Source organism: Quercus robur, chromosome 8, assembly GCF_932294415.1.
Source record: "Quercus robur chromosome 8, dhQueRobu3.1, whole genome shotgun sequence".
In the NCBI taxonomy this organism is placed as follows: Eukaryota; Viridiplantae; Streptophyta; class Magnoliopsida; order Fagales; family Fagaceae; genus Quercus; species Quercus robur.
The window spans coordinates 11,732,913-11,747,074 of record NC_065541.1 but is presented as its reverse complement, the minus strand read 5'-3'; positions in this window follow the sequence as shown (position 1 = coordinate 11,747,074).

Here is a 14,162-nt window from a genome sequence, read left to right as displayed (position 1 = left end):
GTCCATAACTTATCTTTATTCAATACAAGAAGAGGACTTACTACCAAATGTCTAGCACCACCTAGGTTCGATCCAACCACAGTACAACTGTTCTGTTGTACTATAAAAATTGACAACGTCCTGACTCTCAAACGAATGATAATCATCAGTCTCTAGTGAATTGAAAACAATGCTTTGCCCATAAAATCTAGGAAAGTAAATTTTGTTCTCCATTCCAGGTTTTTTTTTTCTATTGCAGGTAAGGACGATGAATAACATAAAGCATATAATTGCCCAAATTTTCAACTCTAATCCAAGTGATCTTTGATTTATTCAGTTTGAAAACTCGAATCCACTTTCCAAATGGAGCCACAAATACTGATGAGAGCTCACCATTACATTTGACCAGAAACTTTTGGAGGTTACCATTGCAAGGTGGTTTAGGCTTGGTAATTAAGAACTTCGAAACTAGGCTCCTCATCGTTTAGCTTTAGAATTCCAAGATTTACTTCCGTACCCAAAAAATAAAATGCTTCTTTGTAGAAAACTGGGCTATTGCAGTCAAAGAGAGAGTCTGTATAATCACCTTCACACTCATCCCAATATTCATCCCCTAGGCTACAAAAGTGTACAACGAATTTTGGTTTATTGCAGCTCTGCTCAATCTCAACAACTACACATTCTGAAGAGGATGGGGTTGAAGAGAAGCCCATGCAAGAGTTCCGAATTCCTAAGAAATCTGGCAATGGAAGAATCGCTTGCGTAAATGGATTGAAAAAGAATGTTGATAAGTCTACAGTTACGAGCAGCCAATCGTCTTTTGAGCTACAAACCATGCTGCTTTCTTTTATCACTTGCGGCAAGTTAATGTGATATTTGTCACCATGCTTTGGATCAACGAAAGAATAACCACTCTCTTTCCCAAATAACGCCAGCCATGGAGATAAAGCAGGGTTTTCCAACCTTTGTGCTTCAATTCTCCATTGGATTGGAGGTGATGCTATTGCTGAACGGAGCGTTTTACAGGTACGTAGCGCGAAAGTGCAAATAATCAACTAAAGAGTCGCTCGGCAATCAGTTTAACTATGTCAAAAGGAAGGTGAGGTAAATGTGCTTCAGTATCAATGCTGTCCTCCACATCCTTTAAATAATTTACTTTTTTGTGGACTTTGCCACTTCCTTGTTCTTCCATGTTAGAACTGTTATTCACTTCTTTCAATGTATTTGCTAACCTTGTATACATAAGTGCGTGATTTTATGTCAGCAAAGAATAATAAGAAATAATACATAAAATATAATCAACACGATCATTATCGCAGACAATCATATTGATTGTCTAGGAAGCACGGGCATATTGTTTAGCCAAAAAAAAACGAAGGAAGTACGAGCATATATAAACACAGAATTTTTGAAAAAAAAATTTGTAAGGCGTTGCTTTTCATATATTTTTAAACATGCATCAATTTAAAAGCAGTAATGGATAATTCACGGAATCTATAACTACTAAATGATGTTTAGAATAAAATTAATTTCAAAATTAGTCTGGCCGTCAAATACTTACAAGACTATCATTTATTAATAACCAAATATTATAATTTTTAAGAATTATAAAATATTGAACAATGAATTAAAGTTAAAGTTAGTAAAGTAATTCTTGAAAAAAAAAAAAAAAAGAGGAATTGTTTGATGTGTCCTACGTCCGATACGTGCTCAAGATGCGGACGCCCAATCATGCTGCTTCCAAGATCATACTTTACTGTAATTTTTGAATAAATACATAAATGTATTTCTTTAACTTTGATTTCTTCCCTATTTTAAATCCTTTAAAAAAAATATGTAAGACTAGTCTATTTTGTATTACAAATTCCAAATGAATGTAGGAGAAGCAAAGATGTAGGATTGTATAATGTTACCAGAGATCAGGCATCACCCAAATCGAAGAGGATTGCCATGAACATGATGGCAGATTCAGAAAAGGTGGAGGGACCGAAATATTTCCTTCTTCTATGTTGTATGATTACAATTTTTTGTGATTGTCAGCCAGTGTGAATGTACACGTACGATTGCCTTCCATCTCTGTTATAGGGCCGAGATTATATTTGTTGTTGAAAGACAAAAAGAATGCCCGATCCTTGGCACTTTTTATCTTTAACCACAACTTCTTAGCAAAATCGAATCTATGAATCTCAATTCCTACAATATCTCTGAAACTGCGATTTGTATAGACAATCTCAAGCCTGAAAAGTTGCCCACAAGATTCAATTAAAATTTTGAGCTAGCATAAGCATAACTAGGATGTAACCACTTCTTGTCACTGCATACAAGTTACCGTTGCAGCAAGCAAACGGGATCATAAAGTACGTTCTTCGAGCGATCATGTATGTCATGCCATTGTCCTGCCTTCTCTAAAGTCTAAACTGCTTCAATTCGTCATAATAGGCTAATTCAATCCATTCTCCATCATCATAGTATATGATTAAACGAGGTTCCAAAACCAATAAAACGACCATGCAAGTGCAACCTGGTTCACTTGGAGTTGATGACAGGATGCAATAGTCAATGCAGTTCAAGTTCAAGTTCAAGGGCGGCAATCTACAATACTGGAATATAAATACCAGCCATGACCAGCTGATCAAGCCAAACAGGTTTTATTCCGCAATTGGGAAACTTTAGGAAGGTAGGTTTTGGTGGGATTTAGGGGCAGAGCCAGGGGGTCAAGGGGGAGCACTTGCTCCCCTGTCTCGCCAAAAAAAATTTGGCACTTAAGAGATATCCTAATTTTGCCTTGTGATGGTTTCATTTTCTTGTTTTCTTCGGTCCTAAGAACTTGATCTAAACTCCTGGAATGAGACCAACACTCTTGTGACTATTGGGTATTAAATTCTTTGAAAACTGAGTTATATTCTCCTAGCGTTACACGTTTTTTTTTTTTTTTTTTTTCTTTCCTAGTGCAACATGTCTTAGTCTCTTAGGGTATTAATATCGGTTAGCAGGTAGGCTCTGATATACCGTTCTATAGTATACTCTAATTTTTAAGAAGTAATAGTATTATTCTATTCTTTTATGTTAAATTATGTAGGTCTTATTACATTAAAATATCACAAGAATATTATCACTCAAAAAAATATCACTAGAATATACATGTATTACTTTTATATCAAGTAATATACATATACATATCCTAATGAGTGTTCATAGTGTATATAAATTTTTCCCCTCCTGAAGTCAAATTTTGGTTCCGCCACTAGTGGGATTTGATATGGTAAAAAATATTTGGTTTTTATTCCCTTTGCCATGGGAATTCACAAGCCACGAGTAGGATTTAGGTGGCTGCTCTTGTCTCTCTGCTGATGTTTTCTTCGTCTTCATCATCATGTTCATGAAGGTTAATAATTTGTATTTAGGATTTTGTTTTGAAGATGCACAAAAAACAAAACAAAAGCAAGAAAGACGTACGGATCCCTTCTTTTTTAATGTGCATGCGGATACCTTCTCTCGCTATAGTGGGAGAGAGTATTACATGTTTCGGAAACATGCATCCTCTCCCTCACATGTGGGTGGACCCTACACATGTGGGGTCCATCCTCATATGAGGGAGAGGATGCATGTTTCTGAAACATAATGGATTTTCTCCCATAAGGGAGCTAGCTAGCCCACACCGATGTGATTTGTACTTATTTTATGACATTGTGCATGTGTGACCAGTAAGTAAAACATGTTAGGGCAAGACTTAGAATTGCTCTCCATTTTATCCCAAAGCCCCAAACCCTTGTGGCTGAATCTCAAGACCCCAACTCACGGCCACCAAGGCCAACAAGGATGGAACCAGGATTCAAAATTATGGGGCCAAAGTTTTTTGTTCAAAAATTCTCAAACATTGGAATATCAATACTAGAGGCTGGCAACAATGCATTACTAGCATTAGTTTTGGAATTATTTGCATCTTTTTTGAAAAAATAAATCAATAATCGAAATTTATAATTAAGTTCTTTATAACCCAATTAACACATTTTGATTTTATCAACATTGGACTAAGGTTGAATTGATTCTTTATTCTTTCCACATTATAGTTTTTTTAATAAAAAATCAAATTATTTATTCTTTTCACATAATTCTATTCTTAACATCTTCATAATGCTATATAAATAAGGAAAATGACAGAGATATAATTTTTTTACAAACTACTAATGTGGTGAGTAATTATTGGTAAGTAAAAAAGTGATATTAGTGAAGGGTCCAGATGAGAGCAAATAAAAATTAGCCATAACAACAACTTATCAAATTTTTTGTAAAAAAAAAAAAAAAAAAAAAAAAAAAAAAGGTATCTCCAGCATTATAATAATTATAGTTAAAAGATTCTTAGAAAAATACTATAGTTAAAACTTTTTCTTTTATACAAGATAGAAATTTTACTCTAGCTTAATCTAAGTATAAATGTGTGTTAAACTCCCTGCTGGAGACTTGAACCCTAGTACTTGCCCTCCCACTCCCCACGCCCCACATCCCACAAGCACTTATACTTGTGGAGTGGCCATCACGCCAATGGTATGCGGTAGTTAGTTAAAACTTAAAAGTTCAAATTCATGTCAAACATTATTACATTAATCTATATTATATATAAGAGGATTCCCCTTTTTCAACTGGATTTTTATGTGGTTTAAAAATACCCTCATTAATGAAAGATAACTTTATTTAGAAATAGGGTTATAAATATCAAATAACAAAATTCATTTTGAATTTAAAAGAAGAACTCCTAAAATTTAGGAATTTTTTTTTTCTCTTTACGTTCAAAAAGAAATTACAGTTACTACTTATCTCTAAAGTTTATCATTTTCATTTGTTTTATATGGTCTTGAGCACTTGCATAGTCAATATAAAATGGCAAAAATGTAAAATTTTGGCCAAGTGTTTGTATGTGAGTAATGTGGGTCTTTTAAAAAAGTGGTTATGTGAATAAAAATTGAATATTTTTACTTTTAGAATAGATAATTTAATATGAGTGTTTTTAAAAATTAGTCACGTAAAATAAAGAAAATTATATTTTTATGTTAAAATAAACATGAATTTTTGTACGAGTTAATGCGAATGATCTTAAGCCACATAAAATAAAAGAAAGAGTAAATAAGGAGCAAAACATAATTGGGTTGGTTTGAACCATTAATTTTGTGTTGTCTTATATTGTACATGTTTCCAAAAGAGTTGGTAATTCGCTCTCGTAGTTAAACACTGTGTAGGCCTTGTGATGTTAGTATGTTACATGAAATTTAGAAACAGAAAATATTTCAAATAGACAATGAGTATAAAATGAATGATTCATCTATTTTATTTTTCTTCATCCAATTACACACGTTACTAATATTAATAAATTTTCCTTCTTCTCCGGTCGGGTCCTCTAGCCAATACCTGATTGGAGAAGAAGGAAAATTCTATTGCAACATCTCACATTTATGAGATATCCTAATTTTGCCTTGTGATGGTTTCATTTTCTTGTTTTCTTCGGTCCTAAGAACTTGATCTAAACTCTAGGAATGAGACCAACACTCTTGTGACTATTGGGTATTAAATTCTTTGAAAACTGAATTATATTCTCCTAGCGTTACAGGTCTTCTTCTTTTCTTTTTTTTCCTTTTTTTCTTCCTTTAGTGCAACATGTCTTAGTCTCTTAGGGTATTAATATCGGCTAGCAGGTAGGCTCTGATATACTATTCTATAGTATACTAATTTTTAAGAAGTAATAGTATTATTCTATTCTTTTATGTTAAATTATGTAGGTCTTATTACATTAAAATATCACTAGAATATATGTGTATTACTTTTTTATATCAAGTAATATACATATACATATCCTAATGAGTGTTCATAGTGTATATAAATTTTGACCCTCCTGAAGTCAAATTCTGGCTCTGCCACTGGTGGGATTTGATATGGTAAAAAATATTTGGTTTTTATTCCCTTTTCCTTGGGAATTCATAGCCACGAGTAGGATTTAGATGGCTGCTCTTGTCTCTCTGCTGCCGTTTTCTTCGTCTTCATCATCATGTTCATGAAGGTTAATAATTTGTATTTAGGATTTTGTTTTGAAGATGCACACAAAACAGAACAAAAGCAAGAAAGACATGGTCCACCCTCATGTGAGGGAGAGGATGCATGTTTCCGAAACATAATGGATTTTCTCCTATAGTGGAGCTAGCTAGCCCATACCAATGTGATTTGTACTTATTTTATGACATTGTGCATGTCTGGCCAGTAAGTAAAATACGTTAGGGCAAGACTTAGAATTGCTCTCCATTTGTTCCCAAAGCCCCAAGCCCATGTGGCTAAATCTCAAGAACCCAACTAACGGCCACCAAGGCCAACAAGGATGGAACCAAGATTCAAAATTATGGGGCCAAAGTTCTTTGTTCAAAAATTTTCAAATATTGGAATATCAATACTAGAGGTTGGCAACAATGATTATTAGCATTAGTTTTGGAATTATTTGCAATTTTTTTTGAAAAAATAAATCAATAATCAAAATTTATAATTAAGTTCTTTATAACCCAATTAACACATTTTGATTTTATCAACGTTGGACTAAGGTTGAATTGATTCTTTATTCTTTCCACATTATATTTTTTTAATAAAAAAATCAATTTATTTATTCTTTCACATAATTCTATTCTTAACATCTTCGTAATGCTATATAAATAAGGAAAACGACAGAGATATAATTTTTTTACAAAATACTAATGTGGTGAGTAATTATTAGTACGTGAAAAAGTGACTTTAGTGAAGGGTTCAAATGAGAGCAAATGAAAATTAGCCACAACAACAACTTATCAAATTGTTTGGGAAAAAAAAAAAAAGGCTATCTCTAGCATTATAATAATTATAGTTAAAATATTCTTAGAAAAATACTATAGTTAAAACCTTTTTTTTATTTTTATACAAGATAGAAATTCTACTTTAGCCTAATCTAAGTGTAAATGTGTGTGAAGCTCCCTGCTGGAGACTTGGACCCCGATCCTTGCCCCCCTACGCCCCACAAGCACTTATACTTGTGGAGTGACCATCACACCAATGGTGTGCGATGGTTAGTTAAAACTTAAAAGTTCAAATTCATGTCAAACATTATTACGTTAATCTATACTATATATAAGAGGATTCTCCTTTTTCAACTGGACTTTTATGTGGTTCAAAAATACCCTCATTAATGAAAGGTAACTTCATTTAGAAATAGGGTCATAAATATCAAATAACAATTGAATTCAAAAGGAGAACTCCTAAACTTTAGGGTTTTTTTTTCTCTTCACGTTCAAAAAAGAAATTACAATTACTACTTATCTCTAAAGTTTATCATTTTCATTTGTTTTATATGGTCTTGAGCACTTGCATGGTCAACATAAAAAGGCAAAAATGTAAAATTTTGGCCAAGTGTTTGAATGTGAGTAATGTGGGTCTTTTAAAAAAGCGGTTATGTGAATAAAAATTGAATATTTTATTAAAATTACTTTTAGAATAGATAATTTAATATGTGTTTTTAAAAATTAGTCACGTAAAATAAAGAAAATTATATTTTTATGTTAAAATAAGCATGAATTTTTGTACGAGTTAATGTGAATGATCTTAAGTCACATAAAATAAAAGAAAGAGTAAATAAGGAGCAAAACATAACTGGGTTGGTTTGAACCATTAATTTTGTGTTGTCTTATATTGTACGTGTTTCCAAAAAGAGTTGGTAATTTGCTCTCGTAGTTAAACACCATGTAGGCCTTGTGATGTTAGTATGTTACATGAAATTCAAAAACAGAAAATATTTCAAATATACAACGAGCATAAAATGAATGATTCATCTATTTTATTTTTCTTCATCCCATTGCACACGTTACTAATATTAATAAATTTTCCTTCTTCTCCGATCGGGTCCTCTAGCAAGTACCTGATTGGAGAAGAAGGAAAATTCTATTGCAACATCTCACATCTATGAATCATTCAATTACACATGTTACCTCAATTTTTACCTCAAATTTTATTGCAACACCTCACATCTATATAAAATGAATGATTTATGTACGTATTAACTTTATTTATTTACTTTTTAACACAAATAAATAAATAAAATCAATAGAAGATTATTAGTAATTACACATGTGAGGTACAATAAAAATGAAATAAATTCATGTGTCTCCTCACAGTAGAAACTTAGCAATTGAGTCATCCATTGTTAATAACACGGACACTTAGCAATTGATTGTCACTTTGTACTTATAAATACAAAAATTCATATTCAACACATATATACACACACACACACACAAATTCATAAGTTTTTTACGCTAAATTGAGTCATTCATTGTCATTAGTTATAGGAAGGAAGTACACAACTAAAACAAAGAGTACAAATTTATTTAAAATATAAAACTAACTCGACTCAAACCTAATATTGAAATCCTTAATCTCAAACTGACTTGACTCAAACTCAACTTGACCATACTCAAACTTAATATGAAAAACGATGACTCAAGTAAATTGCCACAGCACCTTGGTGACCACCACCACCACCCTAGCCATTAATTGTTGCCACCCCAACCATTACCACTGCCTTGGCTAGCATTGTCATCTCCACCAGCACCTTGGCCATTGTTGCTACCTTGGAAGATTGCATTAACATGGTGATTGACACACTTAATTAGCTCCTCCCAAGTTTCACAATTTGTGTCCCATCTTTTGCAAAGGTAGTTCACTACAAGGAAAAAAAAAATTATTGCAACGAAAAAAAATTGTTGCAATAATATTAGAGTTATTACAATAGATATAAAATGTTGCAATAAAATTTAAGGTAATAAGTTTGTGTAACAAAAAATTTTGTTGTAATAAATTTCAAATATTTTAATGACAACTTTGTTACAATAAAAAACTTATTGCTATAAATATCATGTAGTAATAAGCTATTACTTCATGAATTTTATTGTAATAAATTGAAAATAATTGACCAAAATAAGTCGAATCAAATTATTTCAATGATATCTTCATTGTAATAGATAATTACTTCATTTTGTCATTGCAATAGATTATAAAATAATTAATATCAAGTTATTACAATGATATCTTCGTTGTATATACACACACACACAAATTCATAAGTTTTTTACGCTAAATTGAGTCATTCATTGTCATTAGTTATAGGAAGGAAGTACATAACTAAAACAAAGAGTACAAATTTATTTAAAATATAAAACTAACTCGACTCAAACCTAATATTGAAATCCTTAATCTCAAACTGACTTGACTCAAACTCAACTTGACCATACTCAAACTTAATATGAAAAACGATGACTCAAGTAAATTGCCACAGCACCTTGGTGACCACCACCACCACCCTAGCCATTAATTGTTGCCACCCCAACCATTACCACTGCCTTGGCTAGCATTGCCATCTCCACCAGCACCTTGGCCATTGTTGCTACCTTGGAAGATTGCATTAACATGGTGATTGACACACTTAATTAGCTCCTCCCAAGTTTCACAATTTGTGTCCCATCTTTTGCAAAGGTAGTTCACTACAAGGAAAAAAAAAATTTATTGCAACGAAAAAAAATTGTTGCAATAATATTAGAGTTATTACAATAGATATGAAATGTTGCAATAAAATTTGAGGTAATAAGTTTGTGTAACAAAAAATTTTGTTGTAATAAATTTCAAATATTTTAATGACAACTTTGTTACAATAAAAAACTTATTGCTATAAATATCATGTAGTAATAAGCTATTACTTCACGAATTTTATTGTAATAAATTGAAAATAATTGACCAAAATAAGTCGAATCAAATTATTGCAATGATATCTTCGTTGTAATAGATAATTACTTCATTTTGTCATGGCAATAGATTATAAAATAATTAATATCAAGTTATTACAATGATATCTTCGTTGCAGTTTTGTGTTTGCTATTGCAATAAATTGTAAAATAAATTATATCAAATTATTGCAATGATAACTTTGTTGTAATAAGTTATTAGTTCAAAAATTTTGTTACAATAGATTGAAAAAATAATTGGTATTAATTTATTGCAACGATTTTTTCATTTTAAGTTATTGCAACAATTTAACTTAATGTATTAAAACTTCTATTGCAAATTGAAAATTATAAGTTATTGCAATTTATTATTGTAATGCAATAATTTAATACTTTTAAGTTACTATTGCAATAATTTTAACTTGTAGATGCAATATTTTGTCTAATTCCACTATACATATTTTTTTTGTATTAATGGTTTATGTAATAGACTTATTTTGGTGTAGTGATTTTTGTGTCTGCAACAAGAAGCATTAGAATTAAATGAGAAGATGATTGAGTGTGTCAATGAGAAGATGAGAGACTCAAATAAACAACATTAATTACTTACTTTGCATGCTTGTTTCGGTTATTGGAGGACATCTTGACAAAGGGACTAAACTGTCAATTACTAAATGTCTTGTATTTTGGGACTTTGTGGGGAAGTCATTGGGAATTGATTTAATTTATACTAGTTGAGTTCAACCCCTTCCCCTCTTCATGAAATGCTTGTGCACCAAGCAAATATCAATAGTCAGCAAATTTGATCTGGTTAAACATTACGAGTTCATGCATAAAATGAACTAGTCGCTAACCCGTGCAATGCACGGGATAGTTAAACAAAATTTATACATATTCACTTTTATTGGTACAATCATTTGAAAATAATTCTAACTAATACCCAAATGTAAGAGACGTATTGACTTACTATTTAAAGTAGCCTTCTGAAGAATTTACACATATTGTGTAACTGAGCCTTAATTTCTCATCAACAATAAAAACATGGAAATTCAAAACATGGAAAGAAAATAAAAATTACAACAATTAATTCCATTATCTTTCATGCTATACTTTGTAATTGTACGGAATTAAGTCAACTCAATTTAAGTAGTTGTAATAAAATTGGCTTCTATTATTGGATTTCTCAAACAATTACCGGTATTGCAATAAAATGATTTATTATTGAAAATAAGAAACAAAGAAAATCTGTCTATAGCTTAAGAAACACAATATAATAAAATTAAAGAGATAAAATTTTCGGAGGACAAAATATTATAGATAATTTTAAAAACAGATTATACACTTAAAATGGTTAGTAATTTATAGCACTTATCCCCCACTATTAGTATACAGATACCAAGTGCGGTCGTCGTAACCCTTTGAAAGAACCTTTCCCAATTGGACCAATAAAAACACCTAATTAACAAAATTGATCCAAAAGGGTCTAAAAAGCACACAAAATCAATTCAAAAAACAAAAATATGAGACAAAGTAATTACTTTCCGCTGCCAATGAAATTGTCTTTTGTATTGCTGTTCCAAACTGCAACACTTATCTCTCTAAGGCCTTCAATTAACGAAAACACAAACTTCTCTTGAAATACCGGAGTATTATGACCATCTATACACACACACACAAAAAACAAAATCAGCATAACTCACTATAACTCTATAGAAACCTCAAAAATATAAAGAGAAATTAAAGGGGTTGAATTTGATATTTACGTTTGGAGAGGGAGAGTTTGCAGAAACTATGGTTTTATATTTATTAATTTGAGAGAGGGGTAAGGTGGCTAGGGTTTTGAGGGTAAGGTTGCTAGGGTTTTGAGGTGTTATAATGTTTTTATTTTTATTTATTATTTTTTAAATATTGTGCTGACGTGGAAAATTGTGGTGTTAGCAGAGGATTCGGTTATATATATATATATAGATGAGAGTACACATAATAGGCTATGTGAGTGCATAATATTGGCTTTATAAGTGAAAGGGATGAGTTATAATGAGAGTAAGCCTTCCATATGATAGTATTTCGTAAACCTTGGCCAAGTATGACATTTTGAGACTTGAGAGTAATATTCCTATTCCCTATCTCAATTTCTCATTACTTGTGTTTTCAATGAATCTCAACTATTGCATGCACCCTTCAAGGTGAATCTATATGATATTTCATTTAAATTCTTAAAAATAAAACTTATCATAATCTTTTTACATAAATGATACTATCACTAAAAGAAAAACTGTTTATTACAATGAAAAAATCGTTGCAATAACATGTGTCATTGCAATAGTTGATGTGAGTTGTTGCAATAGAATTTGAGATAATAGATTTGTGCAATGAAAAATTCTGTTGTAATAAATTCCAAATATTTTAATAAAAATTTTGATACAACAATGTATATGTTGTTGTAATAATCAATTTACTACTTTGAATATCTTGTATTAACAAGTTATTGTTACAAAAATATTATTGCAATAGAATGAAAATAATTGACCAAATAATTCATATCAAATTATTGCAACGATATATTCGTAGTGATAGATAATTATTTTATATTTGTCATTGTAATAGATTGTAAAATAATTATAGGAGGCATGTTTACAATAATTGAAACATGAAGTTGTTATGAAAAATTGATCATCATTGATAACATGCCACATTCACAACAATTCTTTTTTAAACAATTTAGAATTTTAATTGGGTTGAATTTCTATTGGTCCACAATATTGGGGTCTTATATATTGAAGTGGAGGAAAAACAACAACTCATTTATAATAATGTTAGAAGTATTTTTTAGTAAAATTAATTATTAAATAAAAATTTGGGACCTTGTTTAAATTGGGGGGGGGGGGGGATAAAGTTTCAAGCTTTGGCTATGGAGGTTAGAATCGAGAGAGATAGAGAATTGGAGTTTGTGTAAAAATGCTTCATTGAATAATATAGATTGCAATAAGCTCTAAGATTTATATACACCTATTAGAGCTGAAAACTAACAAACTATCTTAACTAACCAACTAATAATTTTGAGTCAATCATCAACTAACACCTGTCTACTAACAACTAACCAATTAATTAAAACTAAGCTACAAGTAGTTTGATACATATTTCACTAAACGACTGTAGCATATGCAATAGCATGAAACCTCTATTTTCATCTTCTACACTTGTTCTTCAAGCTACAATCCATCTTCATCATCTTCACCGTTTCTCATATATCAATACTCCCCCTCAAGATGGAGCATATATATTGAGAATGCCCATCTTGTATAGATGCTTGAAGAATTGAACTTTGCCAAGAGGTTTCGTGAACAAATCTGCTAGTTGGTGTTTAGTAGGCATATAAAATGTTCTAATTGTCCCTGCTTGTATCTTTTCTCTGATAAAGTGACAATCTACCTCAATGTATTTGGTCCTCTTGTGAAAAACGAGATTGCCAACAATGTATAAATCCACCTTGCTATCACAATAAAGAGAGGTTGACTATTTGTGGTGAAATCCAAGGTCTTCTGAGAGTGCAATTAACCACACTAACTCACTAGTCACAACTATCATTGCTCGATATTCAGACTCCACTAAGGACTTAGCCACTACCTATTGCATCTTGCACTTCTATGAGATTAAAAAGTCTCCCAAGAAAACACAAAAACCAAAATAGATCTTCTAGTTTCAAGGCAACCTGCCCAATCAGCATCACAATAAGACTTTAAGTGCAGAGTGGAATGTGTAGAGAAGAAAAGGCCTTTTCTTGGATTGTTCTTCAAGTATTTTAGAACTATGTAGGCTGCTTGAAGATGAGGAAGCTTAGGGGAACTCATATATTGATTCAATTTGTGGACTGCATAACCAATGTTAGGTCTAATCAAGGTTAAGTATAAGAATTTTCCTACAAGTCTTCTATACATGCTAAGATCATTGGAACCTTCTGTACTACTAAATTTAGCAAATTGGTCCATAGGTGTATGTGCTGGCTTGCTTGCCAAAAATCCTGCATCAGAGAGAACCTTTGGAGTATACTTCCTTTGACACAAAGATATTCCTTTTGTATTTCTTGCAACCTCAAGACCTAGGAAATATTTTAGAATTCCAAGGTATTTAAGCTTGAATTTGTTGTCTAAGAACTTCTTGAAATCATCTACAACTATCACATTGTTGCTTGCTATCAAAATATCATCCACATAGACAAGGAGAATGATGATTGAAAACTTTTCAACCTTGGTAAGCACATAATAGTCAAACTTGGATTGAATGAACCCTTGTTGAATGATAGTAGAAGACAGCTTAGCAAACCATTGTTTACTTGCTTATTTGACTCCATATAAGGACTTGGTCAACTTGCATACTTGCTTGCACTCCCCCTTGCTACCAAAACTT